This window comes from Malus domestica, chromosome 13 (assembly GCF_042453785.1).
Source record: "Malus domestica chromosome 13, GDT2T_hap1".
NCBI classification, from domain to species: domain Eukaryota; kingdom Viridiplantae; phylum Streptophyta; class Magnoliopsida; order Rosales; family Rosaceae; genus Malus; species Malus domestica.
Genome location: NC_091673.1, coordinates 33,707,717 through 33,719,314, shown reverse-complemented (window position 1 = coordinate 33,719,314; position 11,598 = coordinate 33,707,717). Strand labels below are relative to the sequence as shown.

Genomic DNA, 11,598 nt, shown 5'->3' with positions numbered 1-11,598 from the left:
GACCTTTGTTTTCCAGGCATTTAATTAATAGCACATCGAGTATTATGTTATTTTTTGTCATTTTATACAATCACAATGGTTTTACATAAAAGTTTACTAAATACTATAACACTTTTTTTTTTTTTTGCTAAAAACACTTTTACACTTTGCTGCTTTATTTCATAGGAGCTTTATTTCGCAGCATCTTATTCTTACATAAGTAGTTTTTTTTTCTTTTTTCAAACACTTTTACACTTTGCTACTTGACTTTTGAATAGCTTTTCCTTTCAGGCTGATCTTTCTTGCAGCATCTTAAGGCCAACATACCTGTTAAAAGCACAAAAGTGAAGCAAATAAAAAACAGCAACACGGCATATAATTCATAAAAGCAAGTTAAGCAACCAAGGGACAATTGCGAATATCTTATGAGTGTAATAACATACCTGCCAACAATGGATCCATAAGGGTGTCCTGAGGATTCGCCCCCGGTGGGAAATTGAATGTGGATGCATCCATAACACGCAATGCATTGATCCCCAAAACACGCAAACCGCTATCCACAACCTTTCCAACAATGGATCCCCCCTGGAAATGCCAAAATGTTGCCACTGAACTTTGGCAAAATGTCGGAAAGGAAACATCATCTGTCTGGTTCTTTGGTAAAAGATAGGCCTAAAAACTTCAAACCTTCTATACCCGGCAGATCTTGAGCCTTAAATTATTTCAACGAGTTTGTCCTTAGCAATTCACCAATCTTTTTCATGCCGCTAACACAACGAGAAAGCTCCAGCGGGTGTGCATAGTAGTTAAATTTTACATTTGGCTTGACTCACACGTCAGACGATGATTGCAGCCTAAGAGGACCATATGACATGGGTCCTGGAACTTTGATAATAATTTGTCCAAAACTCGAATCAACCTTTATGGGATTAAATGGACTAGAAAAAGGCTAAATGGTGGAGTAGAAAATGGAGAAGTGGAGAGACTCTCTATGTAGAAATCGCTTGTAATACCTACAATCTTCACAGGTGAAGGCTCTAGTGGAATAGGGGGCAAAATGTTAATTAAGTTACAAGGATTGTCATACATAAACTGCCCAATGTATGGATGGGGACTAACAACTGGGATTTTAAGAGATGACAGATAAGATTCTGGGCCAATACCACTAAGTTGTAGAAGTTGAGGGCTCCCAATGGCACCGGCACTCAATACAGCCTCCCATTTCCTGCGTACATATGCACAATGGGACCTCCCGTTCGAATCACTATACATGATTCCAATAGCTGACGAACCTACATCAGATGATAGCTTAAAATTAATAATAAACATTTTTTTTGTACTTAACATAAACGTAATTGTTCATCATATATACTTGATGCCTTGGAAGAGAAGAGGATCTTCTCTACTGTGGCCTGAACTGCAACTCGCAATTTGTTCAGATCTCCTTTATTAAGCAGCTCCACAGCTCCATGTCTTTTCCCATTGTTGTCAAACGTCGAACCCCCAATTTTAGTTCCTTTAATGTGATCCAAATTAAGTCCATTGTCTGGACCAACATCAGCCTCCATAAATGCTTTTGCTACAGCAGATTGCCAGCGATCCATAGTTGGGGGGAACACAATAGTTTCTTCTACCCACCGATATGCCTTATAAACTGAATACATGTCCCACTCAATCCCTGATTTCATAAAGAATTCCTTGTCAGCTGTGGTGTAGAAGCCGGCATTGATCATGCTTGACCCATCTAAGACCCAGCCTCTGACATTAGGAACACCTTCTTCTGATGTGAACTTTTGAGCTGGTGTCTTGCCATTATCTTCCTGCATTATAGTAGTTAGAAACCCATTGTCACGCAAGACGCTCTAATATGCTGTAGGAACACTGCCCCTTTCTAGAAGGAGCAGTTTGCTGATAAAGTTGCTGCTAGTGGGCACCCTGCTGTTCCTCCACCAATGACAATATAGTCATACGATGCGTCTAACTGTGCATCATTGGCGTTATACACAAATCTCATGTAGCGAAAATCTGCACAATGTGAAAATGATGAAGCATATATTTTAGGGCACTTGAAAAAGATGAAGCATGTTTTTGTGATAATATTAAAAAGTATAAAAGTCTTTTGAGTTGTTTTAGGTTTATAAAATAAATTAAGAGAGCTGTTATTCCCACCCCAATGTCTTATCTTCTCATCCACATTTTTATGAGTTTTTTAATTACAAATTTGTCCTTTTGTAAAATGACTAATAAGGACCTTAGTTACTCCCTTTTACATTACTTTTTTATATAAAAAAGAAAAAAGAAAAGTTTGGATGTGATAACTCTTACGCTATGTTTAGAAAATTTGTCTCCCTTAAACCCTAACTCATCTTTCTCATCTCCTTTCATTCAGAGAAAGCAAAAAGAATGAACTTAGAGGATGACGTTTCTATGGAAGAAGTAGATGATTATGTTTCCATTGAAAGGGTAAAAGATAATTTTATGTGGGTCATCTTGATTTGCTGACATCGTACAATTGAAGCATAGCTCTGTAACTTTTTATTTGAATTTGCATTAGATTAAGGTACAATTTGTTTTTTAATGAGATTTTCTGGAATTGAAGCATAGCTCTGTCAACATCGTTCATTAGGTTAGGGTAAATTTGTTGCATACTGTTGTAGGCGTGGTTGATTTAGAATTGAAAACCTAAACAACGGTAAGCGTGGTTGATTTTTCATTAGCCCGTACTTACCACATGCACCACCTCTTTCTTCCTTTAAGTTAGAATTAAAGCCGAATTAAGCTTCAATTGTTGCATAGGTACGGACTTGAGTAAGCTTCTGCATCTTCAATCCCAACCAAACGTGTAGGCTGAAGATAAGAAGACCTCGGTTCTATTTTTTTTTTTTTTTTGTGGTTTTCAGAAGAGAGTAATATTATTTGTTTATATTCATTTCTTAAGACAAATTTACCTCTAACTATATATAGGGTTATTTTAGGAATAACAGTGGGTGGGAAAATAACATTTTAATTTTTTAACTTTTTATAATGGGTGTAAATATAATGTGGGTGAGAAAATAAGACAACGGAGTGGGTCTAGCAGCTCTCTAAATTAAAAAGGGTAATGCTAGGGAGACTAAATTTGATGACAAAATTTGCAAACTAAATGATGTGTCACTAATAGAAATGAGTACGTTTATCAACACTTAAGTAATAAATCAATTATCACTTTCCACGTCTTTTAATTTCTAAAATTTAGTTTACAAATTTAGTCTCCCTAATATTTCCAATTAAAAAGTATATAAAAAAATATATAAAATAAAATTAGAAAAAAACATAACAAAAAAAAATATATGTTGGACAGTCGTCGACAAAGGATAAAAATTATTTAAAAAAAAAAACAAAAATTTGGCAAATTTTTTTTCGTCTTCTTCATCTTCTTTCAGCTATGCAACGAAAAAAATCCAGTAACTGCTCTGCAACTAAAAACTCACATTCAACTATTTTTTTTTTTTCCAATTTTCGGTAACATTGACGCCCAATCAAACACCCTCATGCCTTGATGAAACCTAGGCGAGTTTTCGTCGATTTCCACAAAACTAAGGTGATTTTTCTCCCGCCCCGTCTCCAAAGCCTCCTATGCACGCCTTGGAGCAATTTTTTTTAAACACTGGATAATATATAGGACTAAGACATTCAATTTTAGGCATCGGAGTGTCGCTGCAGGCATTTATATGGCTTTAGCATGATTCTTATTAAGTTTTGCATAATCCTTTTCAATCTCTTTTCTTTGAATAACAGATGAGGTAATTTACCATGATCACGAGTAGTAGCGAACGAGTTAACCTCTGATTGAAGATGAAGGGGAAAGATGTGCAACACTGATAGTATTGAATATATTGTTAATTTCTTCAAGTTTTTGAAGCCAGATATTCGTTTTTTTTTCCTTCCACTACACTAAAATTAAAAAATATTTCCATTTTCTACCCTCATAAATTAAAGAAAGGTAGCACATTTTCCTTTTACCAAAGATTGTTATAGGGTAGCATTTAGTAAATCCTAGTTAAAAAGTCATGCTATCAGACATGAAGGAGCAACTTCACTTCTTATAAAGTAGATAGAGAAGAAAAAGTACTTGTATGCAGACACCAGCTATATATGATTTAAATGATGGAAACAGAAAATGAGAATCCTTGTGTGCCAATACACAATTTCCAGACAAAAAATAAAAAATAAAAAAAAGAATCGATATATAATTATCTTTTTCCAATAGTTGAAGGGGTCAGAATTGTTAACCAAGCTTGATCATATATAGAAGAAGACGATACCAGACATAGAGAGAGAGAGAGAGAGAGAGAGAGAGAGAGAGAAAGAGAGAATACTTGGAGAACAAATAATCTGTTTGTTTTGATTATTTTCCATATATTGTTTACATCATCCTTGTAGTTTATATACAACTAATGTTGCTTACACTATAAGCTAATTGGTTAACAAACTGCTAACTACTTGTCTAATCTTATGACACTTGTCAAGAGTATAGCCCTTATATTGATTACTCCTTACATCCCCTTTCAATCTTAGGGGCAGTAAAACTGAGTCTGAGATTGGAACAATGAGTCTTGAATAATGGGGAAGACAATCCTTTAGTTAAGATATCTGCAAACTGCTTAAGGGAAGAGACAACTTGAACTAGCAACAATCTTTTAGCCACCCTTTCTCTCACAAAATGAACATCGATTTCAATGTGTTTTGTGCACTGATGCTGAACAGGATTACATGTAAAAGCAATTGCAAAGAGATTATCACAATAAAGGGTAGGTGTACCAGAAATGGAAACTTGTAGGAACCTTAACAATTGCTTGATCCAATCGATCTCAGCAGCTATGGAAGATAGTGCTCGATACTCTCCCTCAATGGAGGAACGAGATACAATATTCTGTTTCTTTGAGGACCAGGAGATAGGATTAGAGCCAAGAAAGACAACCAGTCCTGTAGTGGATCGATGATCATTGGGATCCTCTACCCAATCAGCATCGCTGAAAGCTTGTAAATACAACCCTCATTTGGTATAATGCAAACCACACCCTTTAGTAGCTTTCAGATAGCGCAAAATCCTTTTTACTACCACAAAGTGAGCTTCCATAGGGCACTGCATAAACTGAGAAACCTAATGTACTGCAAATGCAATAAACTCAAAAATAGGGCACTGCATAAACTGAGAAACCTAATGTACTGCAAATGCAATAAACTGAGAAACCTGATCCCACTCTTGGACGAGTTTGCATAGGATGCAAATTTAATGGCGGTATGGACAAAACCACCTGAAGTTTGTCCCCTTGGAAATCAGGAACCACAAAGAGTGAAGTAGAGGATCGTGAAGCAGTGGCAGTAATGGGTGATGGAACAATGGAAGAACTAGAGCTGGAATCATTCAGGGGTGAAGGAACATTGTGTTCAATTCTCTAGAAGTAGTCGCAATGGGCACAAATTCAGTACTGGTGATGGTGACACTGATAATGATGAGGAAATGGGCACAAATTCAAAACTGGGATGAACTATGACATTATTAAGGTTTGGGAAAGGTATAGGTATAGAGGTTTGCATAGTAGGCAATATAGACATTGATTAGGATTTAGAGACTAAAGTAGAATATGGGAACTCAGTCTCATCAAACAGAACATGGCGAGATATATAAACTCTCTTTGTATTGACCTCAAAACAAATGTAACCCTTATACTTGGAAGCATACCCTACGAAGATACACTTGGTGGTCTGAGGTTGTAGTTTATTATGTGTATAGGGCCTAAGTAAAGGGTAGCAGGAACAACCAAATACTCTAAGGTGATGAATCTTAGGAATATAATGACCTCAAAAGGAGATTTATTGTGCAAAGTGGAAGAAGGCATTCGATTGATTAGGTAGACTGAAGTTTGACAAGAAATGACCAAAAAGAAGGTGGTAAAGAAGCTGTCTGTAAAAGAGTAATAGATGTCTCTATAATATGTCTATATTTTCTCTCGACAAGCCCGTTTTGCTCTGGGGTATGTGGATAAGACATGTGATGACTAATGCCTTTGGTCACCAAATTTTTTTGAAAGGATTTGCCTATATATTCACCACCACCATCAGATTGCAACACTTTAACAGAAGCATTGAATTGATTGACAATGAAATTATAAAAAGAGACAAAGGTAGTACCAACATCACTTTTATTGCAAATTGGGAAAATCGAACAAAACCTAGTACACTCACTGATAAAAGTAACATAGTATTTAAAGCCTTCAACAGAAATACAAAGAGCCAGGCCCCAAACATCACTATGCACAATCTTAAAAGGTTTTACAGATTTGGATGAAGGCATAAGAAATGGTAGCTTACTAAACTTGCCATCTAAACATGTAGAACAAACACTAGGTCGAGAATCAAGAGTATGAGGAACATTTCACTTTTGAAGGATTTGAGAGACTATAGGATTAGATGGATGACCTAATTTGTGGTGCCAAAGCCGTGATGTAACTTGTTGTCCAAGATAGGTAACTGCATAAGCCTTCTTTACTAAAACAGAAGTTGATGGAGAAATGATTGGATATAACCCATTACTGCACTGCCCTTTGTATAAAATCCTCCATGTGGTTTTGTCCTGAATCCAGAGACAAAAGGCATAAAAAATTAACCAGCAATTATTGTCCAAACAGATACAATGGACAAATAACAGATTCTGTGTCAATTTGGGAACATATAGAACAGACTTTAGTTGAAAAGACTGCAATGGTGTATGAAGAGTGGAATGATCAATATGAGAAATAGGCAAACCTGCACCATTAGTTGTTTGAATAGATTCATGAGAGGGATATGGTGCAACGAGTGATAGATTGGATAAATCAGTGGTCATATGATTTGTAGCTCTAGTATTCGTGATCCAAACTTGTTGAGGCAGTGCAGAAGGCAATTGAGGTGAAGATGAATTATCAGAGTTGTGATTGACATACATGGCAGCCATTGGAGAGGAAGAACCTTTCTGAAAGCAAAACTTAGCACTATGATTTAGGTTACCACATATTTGACAACCATTAGATTGAGCAACATTTCAAAATCTGCAAGTGATAGCCATATGATTGGTATTACCACAAATTAAACACCCTTGAGAAGATCGAAACCTACATGTGTCAGCCAAATGATTTGTCTTGCCATAAATTTGACAAGGAATAAGAAGAGTTGTTCCAAACTGTAGAGCCGAGCCAAGAATACCCGAACCAGAATTACCATTGTTGAAGAACGGTTTAGAGTTATTGAACTTGGTATTCGAATCGGATCCGCCTTTGTGCTTATTGGTGAAAGATTTGTAGCTAGGGTTGGTGTTATATGACAGATATGGCCTACCAAATTAAGACTGTGACTGAAAAGTGAAGGGTTTTGGAGATTAAGCCACTAAGGTATTGAGCATAGGAGCAGTATTAAAAGTCTCAATCATGGCTTCTTCTGCAAGCAACTGTGACCGAAGATCCTTCAATGAAATAACTTATTCACGACCCCGTATCACAGACTGAATTATGTTGTACTCAAAGGATAGGCCATTGAGGGTAAGAATCACAATATCATTATCCTCAAAATAAACCCTAGCAGTTGACAAATAATCCCTAACTTCTTTAATTCTTTGAAGATACACAGTGACAGAATCAATACCCTTCCTGATAATTTGCAACTCAAACTTCATCTGAAAAATGCTTGTTTGAGTAACAGTGGAGAACTGTTCTTTGAGTCAAGTCCATAAGTCTCGAGCACTTGTACTGCCAATTGCACAGGAAATCGTTGGTGGAAATAAAGTAGCAGTGATGCGTTGCATCAATGCTCGATCATGCATCCTCTAAACCAAGTAGTCATATGATTCCTGATGACCAAAAGATGAATCAGATGGTTGCCCAGAGGAAGGTTCTGAATCTCTAGAGTTAGAAGCAAGAACCCGAGGAAGACATGGTGTAGACCCATCAACAAAACCCATAATTCCATGGCCTTCCAATAAGAGTTGCATTTGGAAATGCCAAGTTAGGTAATTGGTATCATCCAATTTCATGGTTACAAAGGTTGAAACCGATGAAATGAGAGAGGTAATAGGAGACTGCAATATCTGTAACTAAGTGCTGTCACCATTGTTGATTAACAAGACGATTCTCAGAGAGCAAAACACAAACAGTTGGCGTGCATAACTAAAATCGACGAATGCGAGCCCAAAATTAGAGAGAAGAAACCCTAAATAAAAAAAAAATACAATTTAAGAAATGAAGAATCCAATTCAAGAAAAATACAGTATCGGAAGCAAAGAATCCAGGATCGAAGAACGAAGAACGAAGAACGACCAAGACGTTAGACTTGCACAGAAACGAACACTGATGAAGCTGGAGTGGCGATTGATACCATGTTAACCAAGCTTGATCATATACAAAAGAAGACGATATCAGGTTTAGAGAGAGAGAGAGAGAGAGAGAGAGAGAGAGAGAGAGAGAGAGAGAAAGAGAGAGAATACTTGGAGAAGAAGTAATCTGTTTGTTTTGATTATTTTCCATATATTGTTTACATCATCCTTGTAGTTTATATACAACTGATGTTGCTTACACTATAAGCTAACTGTTTAACAAACTACTAACTACTTGTCTAATCTTATGACACTTGTCAAGAGTATAGCCCTTAGATTGATGCCCTTAGATTGATTACTCCTTACAAGAATTTACCTTAGAACTGGACATTTTGTTTTCAATAGCCAAGAACTTGTTATTCATATGGCGGCATAGATTTTCTACGACTCTCGCAGGTCTTATATAATGACAGGCACCTACAGGTAATAAGTTCAGTGCCTAAAGCTTAGGCATCTCTCTTCTTAATTATCCTTTGGAGCCTACTTACATATGAGCAATTCCAGTACTCCCACGACTCCAAGTTGTTTTACCAAATTACATGTTCCAACAGAAATAAAGAGTCTCTGCCATATTGTATGTATTAAACTGGAATTACACACCAAACCTTCTTTGCACTAGAATGACACAACATACACATGCGCATGGATTTGACAACTGAACTACTTTGTGATAGAAGGAGATGAACACACACCATTTATATATATATATACACACACACACACACATATATATTTTTTATTTTAACGACACACACCATATATATCCATGGTTGAACAGTAGCCAAAAGGTCATAACTTGAGAAAAGGAAAGGACCTTTGTAATGGACATGACTGGCTCACGTGGCACTTTTCTGGTGCCAACTCAACAACGGAATGCGAACGTGTTGCTACGTTCCATATATAAAACTAGAAAAATATTAACTCTAGTATTAACCCTATTGAAACATGAGCCTCTCACAAATCCTGCACAAAGATCACATGAAATTTCTTTTTATAGAAAACTAGATTTTAATCTCTAAATAAGATGAAATTTAGAAAAATATCTTATACAATATTAAAAATTGATTTTAATCCCCAGACTATATTTAATGCCATCATATGTATTCATCGCTTTTTTATTTATAATTTTATGAATTTAAATTTTATGAAAATATTATAAATTTTGATTCTCATTATGGTAAACATCTTATATAAGAAATTATTTTTGTAGAGAATTTTCGGTACACTTATATTTTTGCATATTTTCTTATATGTCACTAATTCATTACAATATAATTACGTACGAATATTTTGGTACACTGGGTTAGTATAATATGTTTAGATACGAACATTTCGATACATTAGTTTAGTATAATATATTTAGGTACCGACATTTCGGTACACTAGTTTAGTATATAATAGTTAGGTACAAAATTTTCGGTACACTTATGTTTTTACATATTTTCTTATGTGTCACTAATTCACTACAATATATTTAGGTATGGGCATTTCGGTACACTAATTTAGTAAAATATATTATGATAGGGACGTTTAGGTACTGTGACAACCCGTTCCTAATTTTACGTTTTTATTAATTTTAAAAGCGTGAATTTACAAAAATGCCCTAGAGGTAAGGACTTTTGCTTTTGTTTACCATCGTCTAGAGGAACATATGACTTATTCTTTTAGTGTATCCTAGTACTTGTTGATACGAACGCATAATCGAAAGCCGTTTAAGAGTTCGGATTATAATGGTATAGTTACAGAAGTTTGAAATTGATTGCTTACTTTTTTGTTTAATAATTTTGAACTCCCACAATGAGGAACGGATATAAGTGACCAATCAGAATTTGGGTGAAGGAGCCCAATATGAAATCAAAAAAAAAAAAAAAAAAAAAGAAAGGTAAAGCAGCCTTCCCGTCGACCCACACCCACTGCGAGCTCCCATTTTCCAAGGCCGATTTGGGCCAACTCCGGTGGAGTTTTTGACGCCACCATCACCATCTTGAAGCTCTCATTCCCCTTTACAAAACCCAACCAAGAACCACCTTTATAAACCACCACATGTGGCGGGGCGAAGCCACGAAATCCGACGTGTCAAACCGTGTCCGGCCACTCTTTTCAATTTTCCGACTAATCGGCAAAGCAATGGCCGATGCCACCACTTGGGCTTTGTAGCCCATCAACCCAAGAGAAAATCCCAACCAACCTTGACCTTGTTGGACCACTGTAGATGACGAATTGACGCTGAAAAGCTTTAGGCACCAGCCGGCTTTGTGGGTAAAATTGACCACCTTCCATCCACTTTTGGATTTCGTGGCAGGTATGAAAGTTGTTCCTCTCTTTGAGATCTTCATTTATGTGAAATTTGAGAATTTTTAGAAATAGTTGGATTTTTCGAAAAGGCGGGGTGGTCAACCGCCACCTGTGGCAGCGCATGGCCAGGGGACCATCGATTTTATCCTTAGGCTAAATTAGGTGTCTTGAGTTCAGTTTTGGTAAAGATATGAATCGACGATCCAACTGTTGGATCGTCATCAAACTTTAGTATGTTATAGTAGGTAAAATTTAAGGACCATAGGAACTTACAGATCGGAAATCTGATATACAGATCTTCCCGAATTGGATTTGTAAGTTCATAAAATAAAATGTTGATCGTCACTTAGTTTTGGCAATTGGCGGAGATCCGACCGTTGGATCGTAATGGAACTTTAGGATGTTGTTCTAGATGTATAATGTGGATCTTTGGAAGCAACGGATCGTAAATCCGTGATGCAGATATTCCGAATTGAATTACATAGGGATGTGTGATAGGAGCATATTTATGCGACTTAGTTAGCTTGTTTCTTGGCATTTATGTTGTTAGTTCATAGTTATTTTAGTATTTTAAGCTATTTTCGTGTGTTTGTAGGTCCAAAGGGTTAATGTGGTAAAGAAGTGCATTTTGGAGCATTTTTTAGCATGGAATGGATAGCATATGCTTGGAGCAAAAGGAATGGAAGAAATTTGAAGTTTGTGCATCATCCTCTCCCTATAAATAACCATTTTAGCACACTCATTTCACCCAACACATCCACTCATTTCAACCACCCAACACATTCACCTACCACTACATCCACTCATTACCACCACCCACTGCATCCTCTCCCTAGCCTATAAATATATCCATCCAAAGACACATCTAGAAGGGACAGTTTAAGGAGAAGGGAGGAAGACACATTCTGCCGCAAGGCAGAGTCTTTTCTTCTTAACCA

General features: G+C 36.5%; 1 pseudogene; it reads right to left on the bottom strand.

Moving 5' to 3' along the window:
* Positions 1-266: 266 nt before the first annotated feature.
* LOC103405307 ((R)-mandelonitrile lyase 1-like) lies at positions 267-6,955 on the bottom strand (annotated as a pseudogene).
* Positions 6,956-11,598: the final 4,643 nt, after the last annotated feature.